Source organism: Phoxinus phoxinus, assembly GCF_949152265.1.
Source record: "Phoxinus phoxinus genome assembly, chromosome: 1".
NCBI lineage: Eukaryota > Metazoa > Chordata > Actinopteri > Cypriniformes > Leuciscidae > Phoxinus > Phoxinus phoxinus.
The window spans coordinates 54,819,956-54,833,425 of record NC_136876.1 but is presented as its reverse complement, the minus strand read 5'-3'; positions in this window follow the sequence as shown (position 1 = coordinate 54,833,425).

The following is a 13,470-nucleotide window of genomic DNA, read 5'->3' as shown; positions in this document are numbered from 1 at the left end:
TTGCGACATATTAAGTCAGAATTGCGAGATATAAAGTCAGAATTGTGAGATATAAAGTCAGAATTGTGAGATATAAAGTCAGAATTGTGAGATATAAAGTCAGAATTGCGAGATATAAAGTCAGAATTGTGAGATATAAAGTCAGAATTGTGAGATATAAAGTCAGAATTGCGAGATATAAAGTTAGAATTGCGAGATATAAAGTCAGAATTGCGAGATATAAAGTCAGAATTGCGACATATTAAGTCAGAATTGCGACATATTAAGTCAGAATTGCGAGATATAAAGTCAGAATTGCGTGATAAAGTCAGAATTAAGTGATATAAAATCACTCAATTGGGGTTTGGACTGATGGGGCAGTGAACTAGAGCTCCTAGAGCTCCTCCTGTCCAATCTTAGGGGAAAATCGGGTCCATCGGAGACGTCCGATAGATTCATTAGGCACGCCGAAAGAACACCACAGACACAGTGTAATCACCATGGGAAAATCTCACAGTAAAACTGGAAGTTGTGAAAAATATGATACACCGGTGTTTTGCCAGATGAAAAGTTTATCTATCATCTTTTTACTCTTTTAATTCCTTTTATAACTTTATCATATATCTCTTTTAATTTATTTTATTACTTTTTTAATTATAATAACCTTGCTTTTATTTTGTGATTATTTTAATTCCTTTCTGTAAAGTACTTTGAAATGTCATAGTATATGAAATGTGCTATAAACAATTGCGTGTTATAAAGTCAAAATTGCGAGATATAAAGTCAGAATTGCGAGATATAAAGTCAGAATTGTGAGATATAAAGTCAGAATTGTGAGATATAAAGTCAGAATTGCGAGATATAAAGTTAGAATTGCGAGATATAAAGTCAGAATTGCGAGATATAAAGTTAGAATTGCGAGATATAAAGTCAGAATTGTGAGATATAAAGTCAGAATTGCGAGATATAAAGTCAGAATTGTGAGATATAAAGTCAGAATTGCGACATATAAAGTCAGAATTGTGAGATATAAAGTCAGAATTGCAAGATATAAAGTCAGAATTGCGACATATAAAGTCAGAATTGCGACATATAAAGTCAGAATTGCGAGATATAAAGTCAGAATTGTGAGATATAAAGTCAGAATTGCGAGATATAAAGTCAGAATTGCAAGATATAAAGTCAGAATTGTGAGATATAAAGTTAGAATTGCGAGATATAAAGTCAGAATTGCGAGATATAAAGTCAGAATTGCGACATATTAAGTCAGAATTCCGACATATTAAGTCAGAATTGCGAGATATAAAGTCAGAATTGCGAGATATAAAGTCAGAATTGTGAGATATAAAGTCAGAATTGCGACATATAAAGTCAGAATTGTGAGATATAAAGTCAGAATTGCAAGATATAAAGTCAGAATTGCGACATATAAAGTCAGAATTGCGACATATAAAGTCAGAATTGCGAGATATAAAGTCAGAATTGTGAGATATAAAGTCAGAATTGCGAGATATAAAGTCAGAATTGCAAGATATAAAGTCAGAATTGTGAGATATAAAGTTAGAATTGCGAGATATAAAGTCAGAATTGCGAGATATAAAGTCAGAATTGCGACATATTAAGTCAGAATTGCGACATATTAAGTCAGAATTGCGAGATATAAAGTCAGAATTGTGAGATATAAAGTCAGAATTGTGAGATATAAAGTCAGAATTGTGAGATATAAAGTCAGAATTGCGAGATATAAAGTCAGAATTGTGAGATATAAAGTCAGAATTGTGAGATATAAAGTCAGAATTGCGAGATATAAAGTTAGAATTGCGAGATATAAAGTCAGAATTGCGAGATATAAAGTCAGAATTGCGACATATTAAGTCAGAATTGCGACATATTAAGTCAGAATTGCGAGATATAAAGTCAGAATTGTGAGATATAAAGTCAGAATTGTGAGATATAAAGTCAGAATTGTGAGATATAAAGTCAGAATTGCGAGATATAAAGTCAGAATTGTGAGATATAAAGTCAGAATTGTGAGATATAAAGTCAGAATTGTGAGATATAAAGTCAGAATTGCGAGATATAAAGTCAGAATTGTGAGATATAAAGTCAGAATTGCGAGATATAAAGTCTGAATTGTGAGATATAAAGTCAGAATTGTGAGATATAAAGTCAGAATTGCGAGATATAAAGTCAGAATAAGCGAGATATAAAGTCAGAATTGTGAGATATAAAGTCAGAATTGCGAGATATAAAGTCAGAATTGTGAGATATAAAGTCAGAATTGCGAGATATAAAGTCTGAATTGTGAGATATAAAGTCAGAATTGTGAGATATAAAGTCAGAATTGTGAGATATAAAGTCAGAATTGTGAGATATAAAGTCAGAATTGCGAGATATAAAGTCAGAATTGCGAGATATAAAGTCAGAATAAGCGAGATATAAAGTCAGAATTGTGAGATATAAAGTCAGAATTGTGAGATATAAAGTCAGAATTGCGAGATATAAAGTCAGAATAAGCGAGATATAAAGTCAGAATTGTGAGATATAAAGTCAGAATTGCGAGATATAAAGTCAGAATTGCGAGATATAAAGTCAGAATTGCGAGATTTAAAGTCAGAATTGTGAGATATAAAGTCAGAATTGTGAGATATAAAGTCAGAATTGTGAGATATAAAGTCAGAATTGCGAGATATAAAGTCAGAATAAGCGAGATATAAAGTCAGAATTGTGAGATTTAAAGTCAGAATTGTGAGATATAAAGTCAGAATTGTGAGATATAAAGTCAGAATTGTGAGATATAAAGTCAGAATTGTGAGATATAAAGTCAGAATTGCGAGATATAAAGTCAGAATTGCGAGATATAAAGTCAGAATTGCGAGATTTAAAGTCAGAATTGTGAGATATAAAGTCAGAATTGTGAGATATAAAGTCAGAATTGTGAGATATAAAGTCAGAATTGCGAGATTTAAAGTCAGAATAAGCGAGATATAAAGTCAGAATAAGCGAGATATAAAGTCAGAATTGTGAGATATAAAGTCAGAATTGTGAGATATAAAGTCTGAATTGTGAGATATAAAGTCTGAATTGTGAGATATAAAGTCAGAATTGCGTGATATAAAGTTAAAAAAGTCTGAATTCTGACTTTATATCATGCAATTCTGACTTTATTTCTCACAATTGTGAGATAAAATGTCGCAATTATCTTTTAAAATATTCCATAACGTGCAGCCTCATTGTAAACATTACAGATAATCTGTTGGTATATAGGCTGTATGACACATGCAGACATTCATTGTTCAACCTCCCAATCAATCCTGGATCATATCATATATTTTTTATTGTATGAAAGTAAAATCTGAATCTTCCCATGGTATGACGGCAGAGTAATGTGAGACCTGTACCTGTCCTGGGGACTGAGGCACACTCCCGGGAAGGCATCGTGCCGTGGGGAAGGGAAGAAGGACTTGTCCCAGATGCTCATGCCTATTAACCAGTCGCAGGTGTGCTCATATTCAGCACTCCCAGTCCTGAAGAGTTCCTGACCACCAGCGGCACCGACTGGAAGTGCCATCTTTTAGTTTGAGCACTCAGACTTGAGATCTGCTCTGACAACACATGCCTCCAGCGGCCCTCCCCTTGTTCCCTCCCCCTCGTTCCCTCCCCGTGTCCTGCATTGATGGAGATAATTACTGCTGAATGGAGCTTCAGATTCCCATGGACGTCAGTCTAGCCGCTGGCCGACGCACTTCAGATGATCAGGATCTGCACTACTAGAAGTGAAGCATCTGTATTACACATTATAATTATGGAATAACGTTTGCTCGGTTGGTCATTATCGCGAAGTAAACCAAAACAGGCCGATCGGGACCCTGATAGCACAATGGATAATGATATATTTATCAAATTATGTGAGAACAAATATTGCAGCATAATACTTTCAGAGAGATACATGAAACTAACGCTGTTACTGTTTGACCTAGACAAAAGTTTAGCGTTATTTATACAAATAATCTGACAACAGCATGCAGGCATCATGATCAAGTATTCTAGAAAGTTGTGTATTAATGAAGCAATATAGCAGGGGAGGTTGTGAATATGGATAAAGGGTGTTGTTAGGCACAAGTGGACTGACTATATTAGTGTATCATAGCCTCAAGTGCCTTATTGCTTTTATAAAACCATAAACTAATTCATGACGTGGCATCCTTTCACTTGAAGGTCTAGCCGTTTCAGGTCATAGCTGTTACTAATCCCAAGAGGAGTAGCCCGTCCGGAAAGATCAGCACACCGGACCGCTACTATTTACTTTCTGAAGTATGATATTTGACATCCACAGTGACCGAGCAAGAGATTTCTATTAAAGGTCAAACGATTGAGAGAGAGAGAGAGAGAGAGAGAGAGACCCAGCTCAGTGGTGTGGTTCATATTCCCACACACCCACACACTCCACCAGCCAGCAGAAACCAATACATGAGTAGCCCATCCAAACTGGCCCAGCCCAACGCCAAACGCCCACCGACACACACACACATCAGCGATCTCCTGACCAGTCTTGGCTAACGTCTGCCCTGGCCGTTAGTAATGGGCCACTTAATGAAGCTATGAAAAGAAATAAATCACTGGACCCTACACATGTGGATAGAGTACTGGCACCGAGAGATGTGTCCAAGGTGTGCGGAGTCCTCGGCTCAGGTGACGGATGAAAGACGGGGAAGTGGGAATGAATGGTGGAATGTCTTCAACAGTGTGTCTCTGGGCATATCTGTGAAGTCACAGGAATATTGGACAATCGTAAACGCATTGGGACTACGCCAGTGACTGAGGAGTACTCAGGGCTTTTTCCCTCTTCTCTCAGCGACAGGAGTGTTTTGAGGAAATGGTTTGGATGGAGCTTAAAGCGTAAAGCGTGCTGTGTGAGCGTTCACATTCAGCAAGGGTTTGGCACTCTGCCCTGTCCGAGCTTCAGCCTCAAATTATTCTCATTAACGGCTCCTCCGAGGGGAAATGGCCATTTGTCTGTGTGTGAGACTCGTACCTACGAGGCTGTTGGGGTTTTGGAGCTCCACCAATGAGAAAAACACAGTTCATTGCGCTAGGTCAGAGGTCCCCAGCTGGAAAACCCACGGATGTGTCTCGGCCAGCAGAGCCTGCAAACGCCTGGATGGCTATTGTAGGAAATAAAGGCAGTTTAGACATTGACGTCACACACTTCTGACAGCGAGACAAACAGCTCATAATCAAGGTCTCCTTACACAACCGGTGTTAAGTGATTAACCAGCAGCCTTTATCACACCGAATCAGTCTCAACTACTCCCAAACCTGTGGAACAGACTGACATTTAAGTCTTTTTCATTGCAAATCTCAAATCATACTTTCCATTTCATATGTGGTGTAATAGGGGTGAGCGGGACACACACTAGCGCGGGGCTAGTTGTCACACACTTCTTTTAAATACTTCCACACATGCTAGCATGACGAAACTCAGTGTATTTACTAGTTTACTATATCAACACTATATATATAGTGATTTCTGATCACTATAGAGAGAAAGAATGTGCCAAAATTCAGAAATCTTTGGTTGATATCACTGAACATTTATTTAACCATAGCAAAAGTACATTTCTTACTTATGTTCATTTTTCATCTCTGCTTTTTGTGTTTATTTAAAATGAGACAAATCTGATATTATTTTAATCTTATATCTGTTATTTAACAAATAGTTGTTTAATGCTGATGTAAACACTCGCCGGGCTTAAACCCCAGCTGCTCAGGCGGGGCATGTTGTCACATAGTCTTGTCCTCTCTGAAGACTTTGAATACAGTGCACGTGTCATACAGACTAGTTTTACACTACTTTAATGATACTTTAATGAAGTTCTTTGGCTCTTGTGGGCATCTGTGGACCCAGTCTACAGAAGACTAGTAGTCAGCAGTCGACAGTAACACAGCGACGTCCCACAGATGTGAAAGCACATGAGGGTGAGTACATCAACCATGCAGATCAGCTCTCCCTTTAAACGGCACGGCAGAAGAAAGTCTGGAAAGGGAGCGAGGGCTGGAGATTTACGGGAGTGACTTGGGGATTTAATTCCTGTCATGCGATTGGACGGAGTCATGAGGAAACAAAGAAACGTAGGGAGGTGGTGCCGGAGGACAGAGCAAATCCCCTTTGGCACAAGCTTCTGTAATTAATTCAGGAAAAATCCATCACAGCAGGCTTCTCCCAACACACAGCTCCTTTAATCACTTCATATCCTCCAGGAGACACGTCCAGCAGCCCAGGCCCCTCCATGCACTCGCCTCCTCGGGGGTGTAATGCTGCACGTTCAGGGCTCTGGGTAGTGTGAAGCAAGTGCAATGTGGAAGCATGTTCCCGTGGACGTCCATGTGAAAGCTCGGGGGTCGGATGTGCCCTCCCTGTGTTTCCCAGGACTGTTTACCACAAGACGCCGCCATCGCTGCTCGCACTCATTAACACCAGCCAAACGGGCCGATGCCAAATCCTGCCCGCCGTAACCCTGACGATCCAGCATCCAGCAGGGAGGGGGGGGGTGATGTCATTGTGGGGCACGCTGGGGGCCAATCAAAGCCTGAGAAAATTATGTCAACCTTTGTTGAGTTTGTCCATTCAGCGCTATAGAAGTGCAGTGAATTGAGATTGGCGGAGAGGTCATTTTCTCTGCGTGTGAGAAAAAAAAGAGAAAGAAAGAAAGGCGAGCGAGAAGGGAAAGCATTGTGGTCATGCTAATGGTGTTGAGTTGGAGATAGCGGCATAAAGATGTCATGAAATTTAATTGCCAAAACATCAGCGCTTGGCCTATTGTACGGAAACCCAGGACAGGAGCGTTTACTGGCCGCCAGAGTCCACACAGGAAGACTTCACTTCACTAGTGTCGAAACGCTTCTGTGCGCGAGCTTGATCTTTATATGAGGAGAACGACCGCCCTCTTACACTAATATAACCCCAAATCTCAGCGCGACCGCCCTCTTACACTAATATAACCCCAAATCTCAGCGCGACCGCCCTCTTACACTAATATAACCCCAAATCTCAGCGCGACCGCCCTCTTACACTAATATAACCCCAAATCTCAGCGCGACCGCCCTCTTACACTAATATAACCCCAAGTGTCAGCGCGACCGCCCTCTTACACTAATATAACCCCAAATCTCAGCGCGACCGCCCTCTTACACTAATATAACCCCAAATCTCAGCGCGACCGCCCTCTTACACTAATATAACCCCAAATCTCAGCGCGACCGCCCTCTTACACTAATATAACCCCAAATCTCAGCGCGACCGCCCTCTTACACTAATATAACCCCAAGTGTCAGCGCGACCGCCCTCTTACACTAATATAACCCCAAATCTCAGCGCGACCGCCCTCTTACACTAATATAACCCCAAATCTCAGCGCGACCGCCCTCTTACACTAATATAACCCCAAGTCTCAGCGCGACCGCCCTCTTACACTAATATAACCCCAAATCTCAGCGCGACCGCCCTCTTACACTAATATAACCCCAAATCTCAGCGCGACCGCCCTCTTACACTAATATAACCACAAGTGTCAGCGCGACCGCCCTCTTACACTAATATAACCCCAAGTGTCAGCGCGACCGCCCTCTTACACTAATATAACCCCAAGTGTCAGCGCGACCGCCCTCTTACACTAATATAACCCCAAATCTCAGCGCGACCGCCCTCTTACACTAACATAACCCCAAGTCTCAGCGCGACCGCCCTCTTACACTAATATAACCCCAAGTCTCAGCGCGACCGCCCTCTTACACTAATATAACCCCAAGTGTCAGCGCGACCGCCCTCTTACACTAATATAACCCCAAATCTCAGCGCGACCGCCCTCTTACACTAACATAACCCCAAGTCTCAGCGCGACCGCCCTCTTACACTAATATAACCCCAAGTCTCAGCGCGACCGCCCTCTTACACTAATATAACCCCAAGTCTCAGCGAGACCGCCCTCTTACACTAATATAACCCCAAATCTCAGCGCGACCGCCCTCTTACACTAATATAACCCCAAGTCTCAGCGCGACCGCCCTCTTACACTAATATAACCCCAAGTCTCAGCGAGACCGCCCTCTTACACTAATATAACCCCAAATCTCAGCGCGACCGCCCTCTTACACTAATATAACCCCAAGTCTCAGCGAGACCGCCCTCTTACACTAATATAACCCCAAATTTCAGCGAGACCGCCCTCTTACACTAATATAACCCCAAGTGTCAGCGCGACCGCCCTCTTACACTAATATAACCCCAAGTGTCAGCGCGACCGCCCTCTTACACTAATATAACCCCAAATCTCAGCGCGACCGCCCTCTTACACTAACATAACCCCAAGTCTCAGCGCGACCGCCCTCTTACACTAATATAACCCCAAATCTCAGCGAGACCGCCCTCTTACACTAATATAACCCCAAGTGTCAGCGCGACCGCCCTCTTACACTAATATAACCCCAAATCTCAGCGCGACCGCCCTCTTACACTAATATAACCCCAAGTCTCAGCACGACCGCCCTCTTACACTAATATAACCCCAAGTCTCAGCGCGACCGCCCTCTTACACTAATATAACCCCAAGTGTCAGCGCGACCGCCCTCTTACACTAATATAACCCCAAATCTCAGCGCGACCGCCCTCTTACACTAATATAACCCCAAGTGTCAGCGCGACCGCCCTCTTACACTAATATAACCCCAAGTCTCAGCGAGACCGCCCTCTTACACTAATATAACCCCAAGTGTCAGCGCGACCGCCCTCTTACACTAATATAACCCCAAGTGTCAGCGCGACCGCCCTCTTACAGTAATATAACCCCAAGTGTCAGCGCGACCGCCCTCTTACAGTAATATAACCCCAAGTCTCAGCGCGACCGCCCTCTTACAGTAATATAACCCCAAGTCTCAGCTTGACGTACCGAGTCAGTGTTTACAAATGTGCGGAAGGAGGACCATATACACATATTCAAATGTCTTTCTGTCAGTTTATCATTTAAAATGCCCATTTCGTGTGCGTATCCTGGGTGTTGTAATATTAAAAAGCCTAAAAGAACATTTTCGACAGTGGGACCTTTTCAACGTAATTGCGTATTACGTGACGTCACGAACGCGCATCACAGAACAGAGCAAGGCGAGCATTTGTGCTTATAAAACTTCAACTTTTTTATTTATTTTTGAAATGAGCGATCATTTCGCTAGATAAGACCCGTATTGATCGTCTGGTGTCGTTTAAAGCCCGTTGAAGCGGCGCTGACACTGTCATCTGGACCTTGAACCGTTTGGGGCCCATTGACGTCCATTATATGGAGAAATGTTTTCATTAAAAACCTTAATTTCTTTTCACTGAAGAAAGAAAGACATGGACATCTTGGATGACATCGGGGTGAGAAAATTTTCAGCAAAAGTTTTTTTTAAAGTGAACTAATCCTTTAAGCAGACGGGCGGTTTTCAGCCCTGCTTCTGCTGACATATAACGACACTTGAATAGGAAATGATCATGGAGGGAATCCAGACGATTGGACTGGAAACACAATATGTAATCCATCTCTGTCTGGCACATACTGAATCATTCAAAGAAAGGTCTATATTAGACTATATTATTAGGGGTTCAAGTGGGTAGCGCTGAAACCCTATTGTAATTATTGATAAGATGATTTGAATAAAATGATGCATTTACAAGTTAATGGCTAAACGTGTCTTTACAAAAGTTCACAATGCTGCTGCAAAGGCAATATAATGTGGACAACATTGAATAAATACCTTTTCGTCAGGTTAGATACTGATAATTAATCACTCAAACCCCTTTATCTAAACCTCTACACTTAACCGTCGGTCTCGCACATCCGCCATGTCTGTAGTTTTTTAACACCTTTCACTCTGTTTTTGTAGTTCTAACCGAATCCTACGCGCAATGGGTTGTGGGCAATATTAGCCGTTAGCGTGCGCATCGATCTGCACTTCGGATTCTGACCGGAAATAGTGGACCATCCGGGTCTCTTTGGAGCACTCATTTCAACATACTACCATTTGGGACGTACTTAATCTATTTTCGATTACTATTTAGGACAGATAGTATGCTAATTGGGACGCAGCTTTGGTTTCAGCGATGGGTAATCTGAATTGGCCAATCACACTCATAAACTCAACGGGAACGCGTGGAATTGGTTATAATGCTCAATGCTTCAAAAACAAATCTGATGGAAATGCCGCAGTCGGATGGATCGAATAAACGTTAAGTATTGTAGTATTGAAGTTTGTTTAACTAGTATTATCATCCCCCCCCCCCTTACTGATCAGTATGATTCACGATTTTCTAGAATAAACGCATCCCTGAGTAAGGCTGTTCTCTTGAAAGTCAGTGCATGACTGCTTCCTAAGAATTTTCGATCTGTGCAAAAAAAGATTCAGATCAACTCACTTCCAGCATAACTGGTGCTGGCATCGCCTTCACTTGAGCAGAAGAGCTTAGTTAAACTCAATAATCTGCAGTAACAGGACGTCTGACACACACACATAATGATTGTAGTGAGTCAATGTCAGATAAGACTAACAGAACGAATCACTCAGTGTGTATACTCAGTGTTTGTGTGTTTTATGACATATTCTATTATACAGTGCTTACTACACAAGTATAATAGAATATGTCATAATAAAAAGTTTATTTTTATTAACCTTTAATATCTTGTGCATGTCACCGCCATTTTTACAGTTTTTAACATCATGACAAAGACACAGTTTTGATAGATTTCGTTTCATTATTTTTTTTATTCAGGCAACATTTTTAAACAAAATGTATGCAAAAGAAATATCATGTTATACAACTGTGAATACAAAATAAATGAAGCAATTAAGTGCAAGAGGTTGTGTTAGATTGCCTGTATAAAACACAACCCAATCATTTATAAAACGACATTGTTCTATTCAAATATAAGCCTAATATTAATGCCATAGGTAGAAGATCTAGTCCCTAAGAGTCGGGTATGAGAGATATGGTCAACAGGAGGTTCATCATCATAGCCAGTGTACTGACCCCTCAGAAGGGAACATGACACAGGAGAGTACAGTAATCCAGTATCTGCAGTCAGAGCAGCCGGCGTCCACACAACCCAAAGCAGTGTCATATCCACTGATCTCCACTGATCTGTCCAATCCCGTCGTGTTCCCGTCACTCATCCGCAGAGAGCACTGTAGAAACACACAAAACAAGTTCAGGTCAGTTTGAGAGTCTCAGATATTAATGAAACATCTCCATAATAACAAAACAGACAGAACGGAATCAATGGCAGTATTGAGTTCAAACAATAGAAACTTGATTTAAAGATTTTATCAAGATGGACTCGACTGGAAGGTCAAACGTCTCTATATGAATGGTGGTTGAAGGGGTTAACCCTCTGGGAACCAAAAACGCGCCGCCGCGTTTTCCTCAGTTTTTTTTACATAGCAGACGATATGTTACAGACTAAATATTGGATAGATTATAAAGTTTGTACTGCAACATCAAAACCTAATTTACAAGGTGCAAACACAATCTTAAAAGATCAATATAAGCCTTCTCTTTAAATTATTTTTGTGTTTTATTCGTGACAAATTTGGGGAGAGGATAGCCTACATATTGCAAAACTTTCTGAAGATACAAATGAGAATTAACTGCACAATTACTAGAAATGTTTACCTTGGATATTATACAATTTTCAAGCATACACAGTTTGTGGAAAAATACACTTTTTTTCAAGATGTTTCCAACTCTGAACCAATTCTGTAGTTTTGTGTAGTATTGTGTATTGTGGGAATATGTGAAGTTGGTCGTTTGTGGTCTTATATCAGACAATTTAAGTTTGAGTTTTTTGAATAACCACGCATAAATAATATTCTCTCAAAAATGCAAACATGTACATACATGTTGCTCACATATTATGATAGCCATGTTCGTGCTAAATAGAGTGTAATTACACCTTTGCCATTAATATGTTTATAAGCAACTGAAAAAAATACAAATATCAGGTCATGTCAAAACATCTCAAGGACCCCAAAAACACCTTAGACCCCAGAGGGTTAAAAATAAGATGGTAGTGTCAGAGAAAAATCAAAGTAATTTCAGAGAAAGAGCTAGTTATTTTTTTTGAAAGATTAAAGGTAGGGTAGGTCAGAATTGTCTAAAAAAAACTTTTATTCAAATTTGTTTAAACTGTCTTTATATACCAATGCATAATTAAAATGCAAGGACTCTGAAATAGAGAGTAAAAAAAAACGAGTGACTCTAGTGTATTTAATCTTCATAAAACACAGCTCATTAATTCCATTCACTCCCACCTAAAAACGGGTGCGCGACTGCGCGCACGTGGGCAGAGCCAGTAATAGCGGCGGTAGTCATGGCGACGGAGAGTGACAGTCGCGCAAGCCAATCCTGTGATTCGTCCCGAATGGAAATAATGAGCTGTGTTTAATGAAGATTAAACGGTCTAGAGTCACTCGATTTTTATACTCTTTTTATCAGAGTACTTACATTTTAATTATGCATTGATATATATAGAAAGTTTAATCAAATTTGGTAAAAAGTTTTTATATAAATCCTACCTACCCTACCTTTAAGACAGACATAAAACAATACTAATGATCTGATCAGAATTGGAGCTCAGAGATGCATGTGTGAGTTTGACTGGTTCCTCAGTCTGCACATGTTATACGTCTCAGTTACTGAGAAGATATATGATGGACAGAAGACGTGTGCTGATGAAACGACAGTGTGAAGACGGTTCTGCTTTCTTGTGTTCTGAAAGGTTTCTAGAACTGAACTTTGTCCAAATCTTGAGCCTCCAGCACTAGTCCTCAATAGACCTGCTGTAGAACGGCGGATTTACCAAATGGCAAAAAGCTGAACTTAACAAGACAACATGACTGTACTCAGCATCAGAGCTTGACCTGTGACCCCTGGTGACCCCTGATGCTGGTGTTTCAGAGCGAGTGTGTCGTGAAGCTCCTCGTTCCTGATGTCGTCACCGACATGACTTCACTCATGTTTGCGGTAACACACACACACCTCCAGCATGACATCAGTGTTGTTCCTCAGTGCTGGAGTCTCTGTGGAGACAGCGAGAGGAGCGGGTGGCGGGTCGAGTCCTGGTGTGTGTGTGTGTGTGAGGAGTCACGTTCCACCTCTACCTGTCTGGGCCTCGTGCCTGAAGCTCAAACCTGCCTGTGTGTGTGTGTGTGTATGTGCCTGGGGCCAGAGCTTATCACTCCATCAGCTCATCCATCTGTCTGCTGGCAGTCTGCCCTGAGTCACACACACACTCTCTACAGCGAGACACACACTGCTCTCTACAGCGAGACCCTCAGCAGTGCTACCACACACTCATCTGCAGTCTTAAACTGCTTCATCAGACTAATACTGTGATCATTTAGTTCATCTAGTTCTGTTGTTCTCAAAATCAAACATAATCAAATCATCAGGCCACACACACACAC